This window comes from Rattus norvegicus, chromosome 1, assembly GCF_021556685.1.
Source record: "Rattus norvegicus strain SHRSP/BbbUtx chromosome 1, alternate assembly SHRSP_T2T, whole genome shotgun sequence".
NCBI lineage: Eukaryota > Metazoa > Chordata > Mammalia > Rodentia > Muridae > Rattus > Rattus norvegicus.
Window position 1 is genome coordinate 135524222 of NC_141534.1, and position 21544 is coordinate 135545765.

Sequence of the window (21544 nt, forward strand, 5' to 3'; positions counted from 1 at the left end):
TCTAAAGGAAATATAGGGACAAAGAGTGGTGCAGAGACTTAAGGAAAGGCCATCCCGAGACTGCACCACATGGGGATCCATCCCATATGCAGCCACCAAACTCACTCATTGTTGCTGATACCAAGAAGTGCTTGCTGACAGGAGCCTGATATGGATGTCTCCTAAGAGGCTTAGCCAGAGCCTTACTAATACAGATGAGGATGCTTGCAGAAAGGACTGAAGGAGCTGAAGGTGTTTGGAACCACATAGGAAGAACAACAATATCAACCATCCGAGGACCCCACCATCCCCTCCCCCGTCAGCTCCCACGGACTGAAGCACCAACCACTGAGTACATATGGAGGGACCCATGGCTCCAGCTGCATATGTATCAGAGGATGGCCTTGTCTGGCATCAGTAGGAGAAGCCCTTGGTCTTGCAATGGCTCATTTCCCCAGTGTAGGGGAATGCCAGGGTGTTGAGGTGAGAATGGGTGGACAGGAGGGGGAGCATCCTCATAGAAGCAGGTGGAGGGAGCATGAGAGAGGGGGGGAACTTGGAAAGGAAATAACATTTGAAATGTGAAATACTTAAAATATCCAGTAACAAAAGAAACGCTGATGAGTCCATGATTGCGGGGTTGGGAGTAGGCAGTTGTCCCAGAGAAACCACTGTTTACAACTAAGGAGAAGCCTCAATTATGTTGGAGACCCTAAGAAGTCGGGTATACTTGCTGTGGAAAGGTTGGCGAGTAAAGCTAAGAGACTGTGATACCAGCCCAATAAAGAGAAGCATGTGGCAGTCAAGAAAACTGAAAAAAATTGGGGATCTGAAGAGCATTTTCTCATCAGACATGGAGATGCAGAGGTTAGAGTTTGCCTAGCTGGGTTTTGTTCTTGCTTTGGTCCAGCCTTTCTTCCCTATGCTACCCTTTCTACTCATTTGATACGACAATATATATTCTATGCCCTTGCACATTGGACATAGGTAATCTGCTTTTTAGTTTGATTTTATAGGTGCTGCAATTAAGAGATTGTCTTTAGTCTCAGAAGAGACTTTGAATCTTGGACTTTTAAATAGTGTTGAGTCTATTAATGTATTTTGCACTATAATATGGCTACAAGCCTATGGGGGGGCCAGAAAGTGAAGTGTGTGGCTTGAATTAGAATGTACCCTATAGGCTCTTAAAGTTTGAATGTGTAGGGAGTAGCACTACTTGAGAGGAATTAGGAATTGAACTAGAGATTAGGAGTAGGTGTTGCCTTGGAGAAAATGTGTTACTGGGGGCTCTTTGTGGTTTCAAAAATGCAAGCCAGTCTCAGTATCTTTCTCTTCCTTCTGCTGCAGGATCCAAATTTAGCTCTCTCAGAAACTTCTCTAACAGCAAACCTACCTGTGTGTCACCATGCTCCTCACAATGAGAATAATGGACTAAATCTTGAATCAAGCCTCAATTAAATGCTTTCCTTTCTAGCAATGTGTAAGAGCTGCTATGCTCATTTGTCTCTTCGAAGCAATAGAGCATTGACTAAGACAATGTCTTATGAATAAAAATTTGCACAAAATATAATTTTACTCACAAGACAAAAATCAATTCATGCACTGAGAGCTCCAATGAATTGTTTGTTTTGATGTCAGACTCTTGCTAATTGTTGGGTAACATGAATCAAATCTGGCATATACCTCTCTAATTATTTCCTGGCTGCACCTGTGTATTAAGAACCAGAGGCAGGCTATATATAGGAAGCAGTTCTAGCTCTCAAGTATCTATACGTAAGATATATTTTGGCATGGTGCATCCAACCCATTAGCCCTACTGAAGTGATTCCTACTTAGGTAAAACAACAAAACCTTCCTTGCAAAATGCTTGACTCGAAGACAAAGCCAGGAGTCAGTAAAGGCAACTACTTTTCCTCGAAGATCCCATGATAAATAGTAAAACGTCTCTAGGGATGGTACCTACAACCAGCCACAGCTCCTAGCATATTCTAATAGGTACTTGCTGAATCAAAATGTTTTTAGCATTTATTAGTGTATACCCAGTGCTATTTCTTATCTGGATGCTTAAACATGTACCTTTACTATTCAAAACTATTAGTATTTACTGTTAGATTGTACTGTGAGAGACATTCAAATTTTGTTCTATTATGAAAACCATGACATGCCAGAGTAGAGAGTAATGAAACACAAAATGAACTCTTGAAGTACCACATACTATTTGAGCCACAATTTTTAACCAGTTTGCATTTCTCTTCAAAGATTTTACCTATTTAAACTTTGAAAAAAATGTTTAAAAAATCTATATACTGTATCTAATAGTATATTCTGCATAATTTTCATTGATTCTGTTTCAGTGTTTATGAAGTCACCAGGCATCATCCAGCACACCATACAGTTGAGTTGTGAAAAGAAAAAGTCGTCCAGATCGGTAAGATCAGCAGCCCTGGTAATGTGATCAGCCTAGCATAGAGCTCTCCTTCCAAGTGGATCTACAATGAAGAACAATCTCTGTGGACTGTGATGGCCTACCTTGGCCTAAATGAATCACTTCCTTCTGGGAATGTTGCTGGGATTTTCTTTGAGAGGTCAAGGTAATGAATAATCCTGAAACTTCTTTAAATATCATCTGTGGCACTCATTTCTTGGCGTTGCAGCACAAATTATCTAACATCACTGCACTTACAGCTAATCATGTGAAGAAAGGATCCATGATAGCTCTGATATGGGGAAAGGGCACAAGGATAATTTACTCTAAATATCACAGCAGTTAGCAGTATTTAAATACTATGTGCTCTGAGGTAATTGTTAAATAAATAGATTCCCTCCTCCCTTATAGCTTCTCTTCTTGGGATGCATGCACACCAGAGATTTTGCACATCCTTGGCCAAAAAGTGACATTAGTCCTAAGTCAAATCTAAGCACACACGTTGTTGACAAACACCACTGTCACATTTATTCAGGTACATAAATTTGAGATGATTTCTTAGGGTAGATTCCTTGAAATATGATCTCTGAGAAAACAGTATAAAATTTTTCAAGATTTTGAAATTATTACTGAATTGCTGTTTAGAGAATCTGTTGCTAATTTTTTCCCCTTAAATGTGTGTGTCCTTGGAGGGAATACATTTACTGTATGCATTTATTTGTGAAGTTTTGTGCATGTGTGCGTATGAGTGTACATATGCGTGTGTATGAGGATTGAGGATGAGTTGGGTGTTGGGTTGGTTTGAATGAGAATTGTCCCCATTGACTCATGTATTTGAATGCTTGGTCCCCAGTTGGTGGAACTGTTTGGAAAAGGTTAGGAGGTGAGATAGTGGAGAAGGTTATCATAGTGATGATTCAAAAGTCTATGCTGTTTCCAGCATGTGCTCTCCCTCACTCCCTAATACCAGGGTTAGTGGTGGTGTCTCAAGATCTAAGCACTCATCTGCAGATACAGAACAATGCCTACCGTCTTCCATGCTCACCACCATGATGGATGGTCATGGACTCTAACCCTCTGGAATGGTTAAGCTTCCAATAAACCCTTTCTTAGGCTCTAAGTTGCCATGGTCATGGTGTCTCTTCACCAAAAGAAGAGTAACTAAGAAAAGTGACTTCCTTGATTGCTCTCAACCTTAGTTTCTGGGACAGGTCCTCTCATCAAGCCTTTATCTTATTGTCCTAGAAAAACTGCCTGTTCGTTCTGCTCCAGAGATCCACCTGTTCCCCTCCAGTGCTGGTCACCATGAATGCATGCTCCTGCTCTCAGATTTTTCGTCTGAGTGTAGCCATCAAACTGTATTCCCTACGATTTTCTCTACGATTGTTCAGCTGGCACCTTAACCAACTGAGCTACCAACCCAACTAGAGCTTTTGTTAATTTTAAAGTTTAACCGAACTAACTGAATCCATGCTATTGGTAAATCTGGGTACAAATTCTCTACAGCTTCTGTTAAAGGAGCCTTAGAATTGTCAGAATCTTATTTCATACATCAATAATTAGTATTCCCTAATTATTGTAAGATTGAATGCTTTAAAATACAAATAAGGGTCATTTTTATTATACATTTTTTTGCTTTTTATTTTTTTTTATATCTTTGATTATTCTCTGTTGAGTTTTGAATATTTGTCTGTGGACTATTTGTATAAATCAGGGCAAGTGTTTCTGCCCATGATATAAAATGAGAATTGTGCTAGGGATTAGGACCTCAGCATAAACACATGGGCCAGCTATTTTATAATTTTATATGTAATAATATTTTCTTTTTCTTTTATTAATTCTTTGAGAGTTTTATGCAACATATTTTATCATATTCTTCCCAATCCACTCCAACTCCTTCCAAGTCCTCATACCTCCCTACCAACCAAACTTTATCCTGTTTCTTTTTCTTAAAAAATAAAATAAAATAAAACCCCCAAATACCGTGGACTCTGATTTATGTATTGGACAACCATTCCTGAACATTGAGGCTGCCATGGAGTACGGTTGATACATCCAGTGTCATTCCATTGAAGAAAGCTGTTCTCTTCCTTTTCCCAGAAGCCATCTCAATTACTGATGCATTTTTTATGAGTTTACAACTTTTTTCTATGACTTTTTTATTCTGTATTTTGTTCTATCCTAGGTGAACATTTTATGAAGTATTATTTCTGTTGTTTTATGCCCTTGTTCTCTAGTCTGAGTATATTTATGATACTTTGTTGTACAGGGTTCTGTGCACAAGAAACATACCATTGATTCCACAGTCAGGAAACATAATGTGAGATATATGGAACTTGGCTTCAAGAAAAAATACTAACAACTTTATATTCATTGTCAGCATAACAGAGAACAATGGATTTATCAGCACATTTTATCTCTTCCCTTGTCGATTTAATTATTACCTCTATTAGTGCATGCATTTCTTGGCATTAACTAAGTATAGAATTATCTAAAATCTCTAAATATAGAATTATCTCAATATAGGATCCTTCGTTTGTAATAGAGTATTACTGTTTTCATAAAAACCGACTTCCTTTTAAAAAGTTTTATTTTTTAAATTGTTTCTCTCTCTTTTATTTTTAGTCCTTTATAATTCCTTAGTAGGATCAGCATATCATTTTCACTAAAACTCAAAAACTCTGCTAATGTTGTTATTGGGAATTTGAATTCGTTGTGGTATTTGGATAGAATGGCTATTTAAAAACTATGTATTTTTCCAATTTTACAACCATGGAGTATCATCCTAGTTTTACCTGTTTTAGTTTCTCTAAATAATGTTGCTTTGTTATTTTACATTGACTACTCAGCTTTTTTAATTAATACTGTTATAATATTGAATAATTTTATAGTGTGATATATACATTGTACATGTATAATATATTATATTAAATAATAGTGTTATAATATTATAAAATTACTTTGAATGTCTGTGTGTGTCTATGTCTATATCTCTGTGGTGTGTGTATGTATGAATTTGTATTTATGTGATCAAAGAGGTCAAAACATGGAGTCACAGGTGGTTGTATGCTGATGGACATGGGTATGGGGAAATGAACCCCAGTCTTCTGTAAGAGCACCAAGTGCTTAACTACTGGGCTGTCTCTCCAGCAATTGCAAAATATTTCTTTCACTGGGGTTATGGTTGATTATGAAATGTTTACACACTCACATATGGAATGCTCATTCTCCAGATGGATAGCACTGGAAACTTTTAAGAGCTGGGGGCTCAACAGAAGTCGCATAGGATCAGGATCGTGATTTTGAAGTTTAGACCAGGTCCTCCATCGTGACTCACTAACTCCCTTCTCCCTGTCTACTGCAAAGTAAACAGCGTCCTTCTTAGTCTCCTACAGCATGTGCTCTGACTTGCCATGAGCCCAGAATCAAAAGAGTCAAAGGCTATGGACTGAAACCACTGACCTAAGTCAAAATAAACCACTCCTTTCTGAATGTGTTTCCTCAGATGTTCTTCTCACAGCAATGCAAAAGTAACATATTCACGGTGTGTCTGAGCCCAAGCCTTTCATTTCATCTGTGCACTGACAGCATCTAATTACCAACAGAGTCGGTATATTCTCAGGAACAGAAGTCTATGATGGGTGTCATTTTAGCAGAAGGCCAGTCTCATAAAGTTATTTCTGTCTCACAACTAGCATGAGACAGAGTACAGAAGGAATCTCGTTCAATCTTACACCAAAGACTCAATAAAGAATGGCTTAACTTGTCCACCATTTACATTAGGTAGTAAAGATGAATTTTTCATTTGATGTTTCTCTTCTGGGCTTTCTCTGTGACTAATATTTCCCTGATCTTTCTTTAATAAATGAAAGCCAGTTACCAACTGATTTCTGAAATTCTGGTTACATCTGACACTGATTTTTTTCATGCTTGTGTAGCTCTGGACATTTTAAAGATGATGCGACTATTGTGAAAGGTGTTGGTTCCCTAATTTCTTTCTCAACCTGTTTATTATTTATATAAAGGAAACAAACACATACTTATTTGTTTGTTAATTTTATATCATGCCACTTTGTCACTTTGTTTATCGGCTGGAGTAGTTCTGGTGGGATTTGGGGTGGTTGATTATGTAAAGTATCATACCATCTGCAAATAGTGACTTTGACTTCTACTTTCCCAAATTGCGTCCTCCTGATATCCTTTTGTGGTCTAATTGCTCTAGCTAGAACTTCAAGTATTGTATTGAATAGATAGGGAGAGAGTGGGCAACCTTGTCTTGTCCCAGATTTTAGTGGGATTGCTTCTAGGTTCTCTACATTTAATTTGATGTTGGCTACCACTCTAGAAATAAATTTGGTGATCCCTCAGAATCTTGGAAATAGTTCTACCTGAAGACCCAGCTATAGCACTCTTGGGCATATACCCAAAAGACACTACAGTATACCACAAGGACACATGCTCCATCATGTTCCTATTAATCTTATTTGTAATAGTAAGAAGTTGAGAACAAACCAAAGAATGGATGGATACAGAAAATGTGGTTCATTTACACAATGGAGTACTACTCAGTTATTGAAAAAGAGGACGTCATGAATTTTGAAGACAATGGATGGAACTAGAAAATATCATCCTGAGTGTGATAACTCATACCCAAAAGAAGATGCATGGTGTGTACTCACTTGTCAGTGGACATTAGCCAAAAACTACAGAATATCTGGAATAATACCTACAGATCTTAGGAAGTGTTACAAAGCAGAAATTCCCAAGTGAGGAGGCTTAAATCTCACTTAGAAGGGGAAAGGAAATAATCATAGGAGGCAGAAGAAGGATGGGAGAAAGGAGGAGGAGGGAAATAGGGGAACAGGATCAGATATGGGGGGACAGGACAGAAAAATAGCCCAGAGGACCAAGACAATGAATGGAAATAAACAACCTCAAGGAGTATCAGGTAAGATGACTCTCTGGAAAATACCAGAGACCCAGGATGTGAGACACTCAGGACTCATTGTGGGCGACCTTAGCCAAAATGCCCAACAGTAGAGAAAGGGAACTTGAAGAGTCTACCCCAGTAGATACGCAGGGCCTCAAGTGGAGGAACAGGGTTACCAACACACAGTCAAAATTCCTGACCCAGAATTGTTCCTGTTTAAAAAGAGACTGCAGGGACAAAAACAGGGAAGAGACTGAACCCAGCTTGGGATCCATCTCATGGGGGGAACATCAAGGCCTGACACTACTGTGCTGTGATGTGTTGATGTGTTACAGATGGGAGCCTGGCAATGGCTGTTCTCTGAGAGCCCCTATCAGCAGCTGACTGAGACAGAGGCAGATACTTACACCCAACCATTGGGCTGAAGTCAGGGATTCCTATGGTTAAATTAGGGGAAAGATTGAAGAAGCTGAAGGGGAGAGCAACCACATTGGAAGACCAGCCATCTCAACTATCCTAGACCCCAGGGAGCTCCCAAAGCCTGAACCGCTAGCCAGGAGCATACCCAGGCTGGTCCAAGGCCCTGGCACATATGTGGCAGAGAATTGCCTGTTCTGGCATCAGTAAGAGAAGATGCATTTAATCTTGAGAGACTTGAGGCCCCAGGGAAGGAGAAGGCCTGGTGGGTGGGAGGAAACACCCTGTCAGAGGTAAAGGGAATGAGGAAGGGGATGAGGAACTGCAGGAGGGGAGACTGGGAGGAGGGACAATGACTAGAAAGCAAATAAATAAAATTATTAAGAATAAACAAACAAACAAAATAGGTGTGATAGTTAAATTCAAGTTGCTTTTCCACTCACTAACAAGTCATTTAATGTTCAGGAAAGTTGGTTACTATTTTTCCTTTTTTAGATTTAATTTATTTATTATATATACAGCATTCTGCCTACATGTATGCCTGCAGGCCAGAAGAGGGCATGAGATCTCATTATAGATGGTTAGTAGCCACCAAGTGGTTGTTGAGAATTGAACTAAGGACCTCAGGAAGAACAGCCAGTGCTCTTAACCACTGAGGCACTGCTCCAGGCTGTGAGTACTCTTTTTTTAAAAAAATTATTTTATTTACATTCCACATGTTGCCCCCTTTCTGGTCCCCACTCCCTGAGTTCTTCACCCCCTTCCCTCCACTTTGATTATGAAAAGGTGTTCCCCCACCAACCCATCCACCCCCCCACTTCATCCCCCTCTGCTAGAATCCCCTTTCCTTGGGGCATCAAGTTTCTAGAGGATTAAGTGTATCCTCTCCCACTAAGGCCAGACCAGACATTCCTGTGCTATGTAAGTGCCAAGGGCCAAGGAGCAGCCCATATATGCTCTTTGGTTGGTGCTTTAGTCTCTGGGAGCTCTGAGAGGTCCCGGTTAGTTTATACTGTTGTTCTTCCTATGGGGTAGCAAATCCCTTCAGCTCCTTTGGTCCTTCCTCTAACTATTCCATAGGGTATCCGATCTCTATCAAATAGTTGGCTGTAAGTACCTGTATCTGTCTCAGTCAGCTGCTGGTAGAACCTCTCAGAGGACAGCCATGCTAGGCTATTGTCTGCAAGTACAACATGGTGTCAGTAATAGTGTCAGGGTTTGGTGCCTGCTCGTGGGATGGATTCCAAGTTGGCCCGGACACTGGGTGGCCTTTCCTTTAGTCTCTGCTCCATTTTTGTGCCTGTATTTCCTTTTGACAAGAACAATTTTAGGTAAAAAACTTTTAAGATGGGTAGGTGATCATATGCCTCAACTGGGAGCCACGTCTATCTGCTGGAGGTGGTTTCTCCAAGTTCCACCTCTCTACTGTTGGACATTTTGATTAAAGTCATCCCCATTGAGTCCTTGGAGCCTCTTACATCCCAGGTCTCTGTGACTTTCTAGAGGCTTCCCCTACCGGTCACTGCTGCATATTTCCATTCAGTCTATCGGTCCTCTGAGCTTCTTTCCTGACTCCCAACTTCATACCTGATTCTGCCCTCTTTCCCCTCCCCCTCTCCTCTCCCACACAGATCCCTCCCTCCCTTTGCCTGCCATGATTATGTTGTTCTCCCTTCTACATAGGAATGAAGTATCTACCCACACTTGACCCTTCCTTCTTATTCAGCTTCCTATGGTCTCTATCATGGGTATTCTGAACTTTTTGTCTAATATTCACTTATCAGTAAGTACATACTATGCATGTCCTTTTGGCTCTGCATTACCACACTCAGGATGATATTTTCTAGTTCTATCCATTTGTTTGCAAAATTCATGATGTCCTCCTTTTAAATAGTTGAATAATAATCCACTATGTAAATGAACCACATTTTTCTGGATCCATTCTTTGGATGAGGGACATCTGGATTGTTTTCTACTTCTGGCTATTGCAAATCATGGTGCTATGAACATAATGGATCATGTGCTCCTGTGGTTTGGTGGGGCATCTTTTGAGAATATGCCTAGGAGTGGTATAGCTAGGTCTTCATGTAAATCTATTTCCAATCTTCTGAGGAACTGCTTGATTGGTCTTCAGAGGGGTTGTATCAGTTTGCAGAAATGGTGTGGTATTCCTCTTTCTCCACTTCCTCTCCAGCATGTGCTGTTACCTGAAATTCTGATCCTAGCCATTCTAATTGGTATACATTGGAATTCCAGTGTTGTTTTGATTTGCATTTCCCTTATTTCCTTAAGTGCTTCTCAGCCATTCAAGATTCCTCTATTGAGAATTCTTTGTTTAGCTCTGTATCCCATTTATTTTTTTAATTGGGTTATTTTGTGTTTTGGAGTCTAACTTCTCAGTTCTTTGTATATTTTGGATATTAGCTGTCTATCAGATATAGGGTTAGTGAAGATCTTTTCCCAGTCTGCAGGTTGCCTTTTTGTTCTATTGAGAGTGTAGATATCAATGTTTCCCAGTACAAAATAGTGTCTTTTTCATGTATTCTGAAGATAGCAGCCTTTTAATATACATTTTTAGATCTTTTTGAAAAATTAACTATGCATGGAACTATATCTGTATCCTAATTTTTGTTATATTGATCTATTTATCTGCTTTGTACCAGTACTGCCACACTTACTTTATTGCCAAGCCTCTGCAGTATAATTTGACATCAGGTGTGGTAAAGTTGCCTGCCATATTCATTTTGTTTAGGATTGCTTCAGTTATTTTTGGCATTTCTTCCTTCCATATAAATTTCAAGACTTTTTCTAAACCTACAAGAATGTCCCTTGCCTTTTCACTGGTATAATATTGAATCTGTAGGTTGCTTTGGGGAGGTTGGCCATTTTACATGATACCAATTCTTCTAATCTATGAACCTCTGAGGAACTGTTTTCTGAGTCTTGTTCTCTTTCGTTTTTTTCTCATGACCTTATAATTTTTATTGTAGAAGTCTCATATTACACTGAATTAATTAATGTTAATTCTTGGGTGTTTTAAGTTTGGGTGGCTATTGTGATTGGGAGTTGTCTCCTTATTCTATTCTACATTTTCTCTTTTGTTTCATTGTTCTGTTATTATATTATATTCAATAAGTCCTTAATATATATATACATATATATATATATATATATATATATATATATATATATATATATATATAATCAGAATCAACTATCAAGCAAGTGTGAAGAGTTAGTAAAGAGAAGAGGGTATTTCCTACCAGTGGTAAAGGAGCTTCCCAGTGTGATCAGTTAATTAACGACAAGCACACAAGGGGGAACAAAAGTTACATTGTCTCAACTTGAAAATTAAATACACACACACACACACACACACACACACACACACACACACTCACACGGGTATTTTCTATTGTCCTACATGTTTATCATTTCTAGCATTATTCACTCTCTTGTGTGTCAATGAATATCTCTAATATAACTTCTATTCATTAAGAAGGATTTTTCTTAGGTGTTGCCTTTCATGAAAATCTGGCAGCAAAGAAGCATTGATCTTACCTGTCTTTCAATGTATGCATTGTTGTCATTTTAAAAGCAGAGCTTGTTGGCATCAGAATGTGTGGTCATCCTTGTTTTATTCTGGTACATGGAAAATGATATTCCATTACCCACTAGCCTTCACCATAATTGATGGGAAGTGAGTTATTACATGTGTTAATATGGGAATGCATTCATATTTGGGGAACCTTTTAAGTGTGTTTTGACTCTACGTTGCACATTTTGTGTCACATAGTGCTGTTGTGAATTGGGTACCATTGATCAATCAGGAATGATTTGATCTTATGTTCATAAGCACTCTTTCTTACAACCCAAAATTTATAGATTCTTCATCAAACACAATTCAGCTTCTCTATACAGCTGTGCATGAAGTCCTCCACAATTCTCCTCCATCCTGTTGCTTAGTTCACATAGATTTGCAACTTCAGACAATGCAACCTTTGTTCCCCTGTGTGCTTGTTACTAATTACTTTAGCTGACCACACTGGGAAGCTCCTTTACCATTGATAGGAAATACCCTCTTTACTAACTCTCCACACCTGGCTGATGGTTGACCATGATAGATCTGGAGGTAGGTAGAGTGGCTGCCCCAGAAGAACCAACCTCACACAAACTGATTTACTTTTTCCAGAAGTTACACCATTTACACAGACCACAGTTCTCTATTTCTTCACTGGTTTGGATTTCCTGAATGAATTTCTTTGCTTTTTAAAATTTGTTTTCTCATGATTTATCATATCTTTGGAAGAGATGAGATCTGTTGATTTTTTCTTTTGTGTGTGTGTGTGTGTCATAGCAGAAATTGTTCTCTGAGTGAAAACAATTATTACTGAATAACAGCTATACTTGAGACACAGTATAGCATGATGATTTTAAGTTTCGTGCACAAAATTTGTCCCATTTGTGCCAAGCTAAGCCTAGACTCTCCTACCCAACTCTGCACTAACCTTCTGGCTTCACTTGGCCTTTAAAAAATGTCTCTGACCTTGAATCTGGTTGACTGTTAGCAATATTCAGCCATTTCCTTTGTTCCCAGGCCACACCTTTTTTCCTAGGCACCTAGATAGTGAACTAGCTAGCCTATCAGCTTGCTTGAGATCTCTGCATTACTGGTGACTTCTACAAAGGGCATATCTTCCACATCAACCTCTTTAGTTTTGAGTTGAGACATCACAAAATTTTTATGTAAATTTATCTACCTGGAACATGACAAAGAAAAGAATCACTAAACCATGTTTTGTGAAATAATAAATAAAAGAATTCTGTCTTTTTTTTTTCTTAAGGGAAAGTTACTGAGTTTTACATCACGAGTTAAATGGAAGACAAATGCTCAAAACTGAAGTATTTTCAGAAAAAAATGAGATGGCTTTGGTGTTTTACTTTGTAAAAATTGCTGATATCATTTGGTCTACACAACATGAAAAGGAAGAGTTTGGGTCAAAGACAACGGTATTTAAAACCTCAGGGCTAAGTGCTTTGTGGAAATCCTATTTGGATAAGAAGAGAAGAAGAAGAAAGGAACAGAGATGTCCTGGATACTAGAGCCCTTGATCTGTGCTCTAGGAAGCTTAGAAAGTGAATTTAAACCAACTAGGATTTGGCTAAAATATAGACAGCAGAGGTCAAAGACCTGTGTGCTGCCTTTCTTTGTTCCTGCACAAAACACAGGGGAATCTTTTGTTTTGCCATGGTCTCCAAAGCCCTGGCTTCTAGAAAGATAGCCCAGATGCCTTTCCCTTGCTCCGGAACATTACCACAGGGGTGTTTCAGAAAGCCTCCCTTCCACAATCAAAGCACAGGTGAAATTCCTCAGGCAAAATAGTGATCTGGTTTTAGTTTAATTTGGGACAGGAAGTAAGAGGAAGACCACTGCAAAGCATGAATTTATATGAAAAAATCATAAATCTTTTAGGTGAATGTTGTGAAAAAGATGTTAATACCCAATAAGACTTCAATTCTCTGTCTCTCTCTGTTTCTTTGTCTCTGACTGTCTGTCTCTGTCTGTCTCTCTCACTCCTCTCTCTTTCTCCCTCCTTCCCTCCTTTACTTTCATCTCCTCTCCTCACCAATAGTGAACATATTTCTATATAGGAAGTTTCTCAAATTTTAAGCGACTCACTTTTTAACATCTCAAGTAATGTATAACGCAGGCAAGTCCTCCAGTTCCCATTTTTTTCAATTAAATTCATTTCATGTTTCAGTAGCAGACCGGTAACGACACTAAAACCTTGCATCATATCTCACACTATTGAAATCCTTTGAATGCTATACACTTTTTATGGTCTTTCTTTCCTTACCTCAAAGAAAAATTCGGTGTATTCCCTGGCTTGTCACTAAGCATACACTAATATCCAGACAGTGTCCTTTGAAGACCCACGTACCTAGTTCTTATGAAAATGTGCTCGTGGACATGAAGCACTCTTCTATACCACCCTAAATACATCAATGTGAACTCACTCAAATAATCATTTTGGCTATTAGAAGATAAAATTTGGGTTCAATTAACAATTAAAACACCAACTTTCAACTTATTTGTCTTTCATAGGGAAATGCATATTTTATGCCTCAATGTGCTACTCCTTGTACGGCTCGTATATATTTTTCTGGTTTTGTTTCAATATTTCATAGCAGCCAAGATACAAATTTTGTCATGCAGTATAGGTCACATTTGTTGAATAGTTAAAAACATTCAACAAACTACAAGTGGTAATGAAAGCCAGTAATACATAGTTCTTCAAGATTAAAACAATAGCGGCCACACAGTGTCTCACCCTTCTCTGCTAGCATGACTTTCTGTTAGCACTCCCATTCTTTTTTTTTTTTTTTCATCTTTATTAACTTGAGTATTTCTTATTTACATTTCGATTGTTATTCCCTTTCCCGGTTTCCAGGACAACAACCCCTAACCCCTTCTCTATGGGTGTTCCCCTCCCCATGCCCCCTCCCCGGTTATCGCCCTCTCCCCAACAATCACGTTCACTGGGGGTTCAGTCTTGGCAGGACCAAGGGCTTCCCCTTCCACTGGTGCCCTTACTAGGCTATTCATTGCTACGTATGCAGTTGGATTCCAGAGTCAGTCCATGTATAGTCTTTAGGTAGTGGCATAGTCCCTGGAAGCTCTGGTTGGTTGGCATTGTTCATATGGGGTCTCAAACCCCTTCAAGCTCTTTTAGTCCTTTCTAAGATTCCTTCAACAGCGGTCCCGTTCTCAGTTCAGTGGTTTAATGATGGCATTTGCCTTTGTATTTGCTCTATTCTGGCTGTGTCTCTCAGGAGAGATCTACATCTGGCTCCTGTCGGCCTGCACTTCTTTGCTTCATCCATCTTATCTAATTGGGTGGCTGTATATGTTTGGGCCACATGTGGGGCAGGCTCTGGGACAGGCTCTGAATGGGTGTTCCTTCTGCCTCTGTTCTAAACTTTGACTCCCTATTCCCTGCCAAGGGTATTCTTGTTCCCCTTTTAAAGAAGGAGTAAAGCATCTGAATTTTGGTCATCCTTCTTGAGTTTCATGTGTTCTCTGCATCTAGGGTAATTCAAGCATTTGGGCTAATAGCCACTTATCAATGAGTGCATACCATGTGTGTTTTTCTGTGATTGGGTTAGCTCACTCAGGATGATTCTTATAATCCTCTCCATACGTTTTATTTGGAAATCTGTTAAAATTTAGATAATCTCTCCCTTTAGACCTTACACTAAGTAGGTATTACAAGCTACTATTTCCAGAATTAGAAAAAATGGTTTATATTAAGATTTATATCTGGCCATTAGGAATAAAGCTACTATGAACATAGTAGAGCAGGTGTTATTATGGTATGGTGAGCTTCTTTTGGGTACATGCCGAGGAGAGTATAGCTGGGTCTTGAGACAGTTGTATTCCCAGTTTTCTGAGAAACAACCAAATTGATTAGCGAAATTGATTAGATCATTGTACAAGTCTGCACTCCCATCAGCAATAGAAGAATTCCCCTTGATCCACATCTTTGCCAGCATGAGCTGTTGCTTGAGTTTTTGATCTTAGCCTTTCTGATGGGTGTGGGATGGAATCTTGGCGTTGTTTTGATTTACATTTCTCTGATGGCTAAGAACGTCAAACATTTCTTTAAGTGGTTTTTGGCCATCAAAGATTCCTCCATTGAGAATTCTGTTTTGCTCTATCCCTCATTTATTATTTGGGTTATTTGCTTTACTGATGTCTACTTTTTGACTGATTTATGTATTTTAGATATTAGCCTACTGTCAGATGTGAAGTTGGTCAATATATTTTCCCATTTTGCAGGCTGTTTCGTCTTTTTGAGGGTGCCATTTACCTCACATAAGCCTTTCAGTTTCATTTGGTTATATGTATTAATTGTTGATCTCAATGCCTGAGCTATTGATGTTTTGTTTATTAAGTTGTCTCCTGTACCAATATGTTCAAGGCTATTACCCACTTTTTTTTTCTATCAGATTTAGTGTATCTGGATTTATGTTGAGGTTTTCGACCTACTTGGATATTGAGTTCTGTGTAGGATGGTAGGAACATATCTCTTTGTACTTTTCTACATACAGACATCTATTTAGGCCAGCACAATTTGTTGAAGATGGTTTCTTTATCCCATTGTATAGTTTTGGCTTCATAGTCAAAAATCAAGTGTCCTTAGATGTGTGGGTTATTTATGGCTCTTTGATTTAATCCCATTGATCAATGTGTATGTTTTTATGTCAGCACCATGCAGCTTTTATTACTATTGTTCAACAGTACAGCCTGACATCAGAGACGGCGGTACCTCCAGAAGTTCTTTTTATTATACAGGATTGTTTTAGCTATCTTGGGTTTTGATCTTTCCATATAAAGTCGAGTGTTAATTCTTTCAAGGTCTGTAAAGAATTGTGTTGACATTTTTTATGGGAATTGCAATGAAAATGTAGACTATATTTGTAGGATGGTCTTTTTTTACTATGTAAATCCTACCAATCCATGAGCATGGGAGATATTTCCATATCTTCTTCACTTTTTTACCTTAAATTTTGAAGTTCTTTTCATACTAGTATTTAACTTTGATTAGAGTTATAGCAAGATAGTTTATATTATTTGGGACTGTTTAATATTTGTCCATAGGAGGTCTGTCTATAAACAGACAAATGAATAAAGAAAATATGATACGTTCACATAATAGATTATTATTCAACCATTAAAAATGACATTCATTTTAATTTATTTGTAGGCAAATGAATATATCAAGAAAAGATCATCCTGAGTGAGGTAACCCAGAGCCAGTAAGACAAACATTATATGTACTCATTTTAAGTGGGTATTAGTTATAAATACAGGATCACCATCCCATAAACCGTAGACCCAAAAGAAGCTAAATATCAAGGGGAATCCAAGTGGTGATGCTTGAATCTCACAGAGAAGGGAAATATTTAGATAGTGGGTGAGGATTAGGGAACAGGACAGGGTGGGGGAAAAGGTAGGGATAGGAACAGGAGGGATGAGATAGTGGGAGAAAAGAGGGAGAGAATGGGGGCAACATCCTTTGGATAAGCTACAAACCTAGAACAATGGAGATTCCCAGGAGTCTATGAAGGTTATCCTAGTTAAGTATCCTAGTAATGGGGAATATAGAGCCTAAACTGACCATCTCCTGTAACCAGCAATGCTTCTAATGGACGGATTAGGACACCAAATCATCTACAAAACCTTAGCACCACAAAATGTGTCCTGCTCCGAAGGTGTTCAGGGATGAAAGACGGAGCAGCATTTGAGGGAATGACTGACTAATGACTGGACCAGCTTGAGACTCATGCCAGTGAGGGAGCCCTCACCTGTCGCTGTTAATGATATTCTGCTTTACTTGTCATCAAAGAGGCTTCACACAGTAAGTAGCTCATTGAAAGTGATGCAGAGACCCACGCCAAAAATTAAATGGAGCTTGGAAAATCCTATGAAAAAGGAAGACAAAAGATTCAAGGAGCCTGACTACGCAAGGACACCAAAAGAAAAAAAAAATACAAAAACAACTAACCTGAGCCTGAAGGTGCCTGGAAAGACTGAACTGCCAACCAGAGAGCATGCATGTGAGGGTCTTAAGCTCTCTCCACATAAGAACAGTTGTATAGTTTGACATTCATGTGGAACTTTTAATTTTGGAACAGGGGCTGTCTCTGACTACATTGCCTGTCTTTGGGTCCATTTCCTAACTGGGCTGCCTTGTCTAACATCCATATAAGATGGCCTAGTTTTAGTACAACCTGTAATGCCCAGACTAATTAATATCTATGGGAGGCCTTTCCTTTACTGAGGTGAAAGTGAGGAGGAAGAGATTGGGGGAAGTGGGATGTTAAAGAGACTGGGAGGAGCAGAGGGGAAGCTGCAGTTGGGATATAAGATAAATAAATGAGTTAATAAAAATTCATATCTATAACTTATAAATAAAAATTGGGAATCTTCATTATTATTCTGAGAAGTGATACTGTATCTTGTAGTAAGCCATAAGGGAGTAGAGGAAATGCTGGCAGAGGGCCTGAGATCGGTGTTAACTGCAAGAGCAGAGGTGATTTTTAATGCTTCAAGACCATGCATGAAATATTATGTATATAATTTGTACTCATAATAACAAACATATTCTCCAAGGAAACATTAAGACAAATAGCTTCTTTAACTCTTTTATACCTTGATCATATCTCAGCTTGATGAACCCATAAAAAAAGGAAGGTAAGATTGATGTTAGACAGATCAGTAGGGCAATCATGTAGTTTATTATATATTTATGACTCCAAAAGATCAAAGGATGTTTTTATGCTCATAGCTTGGCAAATGTATCTCGCCACAGTCAGATATGTTCCAAGTGACTTCAGTGGGGAAGGGAAGAGATCTGGCAGTGTGCCTGCAATGCTGTTTGGCAAGACATTGAATGATGGTGAGATTTGAGAACACAGTAACATACTGTGTTCCATGTATACACATACACACTTTATATATGTGTGCACACATTCACTGGTATATAGGAAATGTGTGACTATATACATACTGTATGCAAATATGGCAAACTATTACATAATCATGGTAATTAGATTTAAATAGTAGTGTGTGAATATATCAATAAATTTCTGAACATGAAAGGTCTTTAATATTATTTTGTCTCACAGCAATTCCAAAGATATTGCAAATAAAGATGTTACCAATAAAACACTATATACTTTAAGATGCATATTAGTATGGTCTAATTGCTTTCAGTTTAACTGACTAAAATTTGGACTCATGTGCAACTCGAGTGTGATTTCACAGTTTAGAAAGGACTGACAGTGTAAGAATGACTTCAACAACATAAACTGTGGCCTCCCAGTCTCTTTTTAGGCCAGCAATTACTCTATGTGCATAATAAGATGTTATTCAGTCTCAATGTTTTTACTATTAAGGATTCAATTATTTGGATTACTTAAATGATCATGCTTTGGGTTGATTTAAAATATGAAAATGCATGAGTTTCAGTTTTTTCATATATTGAAATAATCACATTCTTCCTCATAAATATCAACGGGTTGTTAAAACTACAACAGCCTCTTACTAGTATATATTTCAAGAAAATGAAATCTGGTACCAAAGAGGCACTGACACATGTTTTCATTATGTATTATTAGCAATAGCTAAGATACAAGGTCACTCTAAGTAACAATTACAGATGAATAGATAAAGAAAAACTTGGAATATATGCCAAACAAAATATCCACCCATAAATAATGATGAAATACTGTTACTTACCAAAAATTGATGGAACTGATCAACAATGAATTAAATAAAATATGGTAGGTAGTCAACGCTGCTCTTTTCACTCAAATATAAGAGTTTTTATTTACTTGTGGTAAGTTTTAATATTATATGCACATATTTGGGTAACTCAGTGTACATGAATTTAGCTACCCATCAAGGCTTTATGAGGGTTTCAGATCCTTTGAAAATGATGTCATCGGTGTTATGAGCAGCTTGAGTTGAATTCTGGGAACTAAGCCTGGGTCCTTTGTAAAAGCAGTACGTGCCTTTTCCCACTGAAGTATCTCTCTTGCCCCTTATTTATTTTTTTATGAAAAGCTAAACTGAATTCAGAATATTGTTCATCAAATTTTTTTTTTGAATAGTTATTTTTTTTATTAACTTGAGTATTTCTTATATACATTTCGAGTGTTATTCCCTTTCCCGGTTTCCGGGCAAACATCCCCCTCCCCCCTCCCCTTCCTTATGGGTGTTCCCCTCCCAACCCTCCCCCCATTGCCGCCCTCCCCCCATAGACTAGTTCACTGTGGGTTCAGTCTTAGCAGGACCCAGGGCTTCCCCTTCCACTGGTGCTCTTACTAGGATATTCATTGCTACCTATGGGGTCAGAGTCCAGGGTCAGTCCATGTATAGTCTTTAGATAGTGGCTTAGTCCCTGGAAGCTCTGGTTGCTTGGCATTGTTGTACTTTTGGGGTCTCGAGCCCCTTCAAGCTCTTCCAGTTCTTTCTCTGATTCCTTCAATAGGGGACCTATTCTCAGTTCAGTGGTTTGCTGCTGGCATTCGCCTCTATATTTGCTGTATTCTGGCAGTGTCTCTCAGGAGCGATCTACATCTGGCTCCTGTCGGTCTGCACTTCTTTGCTTCATCCATCTTGTCTAATTGGGTGGCTGTATATGTATGGGCCACATGTGGGGCAGGCTCTGAATGGGTGTTCCTTCAGTCTCTGTTTTAATCTTTGCCTCTCCCTTCCCTGCCAAGGGTATTCTTTTTCCTCATTTAAAGAAGGAGTGAAGCATTCACATTTTGATCATCCGTCTTGAGTTTCCTTTGTTCTAGGGATCTAGGGTAATTCAAGCATTTGGGCTAATAGCCACTTATCAATGAGTGCATACCATGTATGTCTTTCTGTGATTGTGTTAGCTCACTCAGGATGATATTTTCCAGTTCCAACCATTTGCCTACGAATTTCATAAACTCGTTGTTTTTGATAGCTGAGTAATATTCCATTGTGTAGATGTACCACATTTTCTGTATCCATTCCTCTGTTGAAGGGCATCTGGGTTCTTTCCATTTTCTGGCTATTATAAATAAGGCTGCGATGAACATAGTGGAGCACGTGTCTCTTTTATATGTTGAGGCATCTTTTGGGTATATGCCCAAGAGAGGTATAGCTGGATCATCAGGCAGTTCAATGTCCAATTTTCTGAGGATCCTCCAGACTGATTTCCAGAATGGTTTTACCAGTCTGCAATCCCACCAACAATGGAGGAGTGTTCCTCTTTCTCCACATCCTCGCCAGCATCTGCTGTCACCTGAGTTTTTGATCTTAGCCAATCGCACTGGTGTGAGGTGAAATCTCAGGGTTGTTTTGATTTGCATTTCCCTTATGACTAAAGATGTTGAACATTTCTTTAGGTGTTTCTCAGCCATTCGGCATTCCTCAGCTGTGAATTCTTTGTTTAGCTCTGAACCCCATTTTTTAATAGGGTTATTTGTTTCCCTGCGGTCTAACTTCTTGAGTTCTTTGTATATTTTGGAAATAAGGCCTCTATCTGTTGTAGGATTGGTAAAGATCTTTTCCCAATCTGTTGGTTGCCGTTTTGTCCTAACCACAGTGTCCTTTGCCTTACAGAAGCTTTGCAGTTTTATGAGATCCCATTTGTCGATTCTTGATCTTAGAGCATAAGCCATTGGTGTTTTGTTCAGGAAATTTTTTCCAGTGCCCATGTGTTCCAGATGCTTCCCTAGTTTTTCTTCTATTAGTTTGAGTGTGTCTGGTTTGATGTGGAGGTCCTTGATCCACTTGGACTTAAGCTTTGTACAGGGTGATAAGGATGGATCGATCTGCATTCTTCTACATGTTGCCCTCCAGTTGAACCAGCACCATTTGCTGAAAATACTATCTTTTTTCCATTGGATGGTTTTGGCTCCTTTGTCAAAAATCAAGTGACCATAGGTATGTGGGTTCATTTCTGGGTCTTCAATTCTATTCCATTGGTCTATCTGTCTGTCTCTGTACCAATACCATGCAGTTTTTATCACTATTGCTCTGTAATACTGCTTGAGTTCAGGGATAGTGATTCCCCCTGAAGTCCTTTTATTGTTGAGGATAGCTTTAGCTATCCTGGGTTTTTTGTTATTCCAGATGAATTTGCAAATTGTTCTGTCTAACTCTTTGAAGAATTGGATTGGTATTTTGATGGGGATTGCATTGAATCTGTAGATTGCTTTTGGTAAAATGGCCATTTTTACCATAT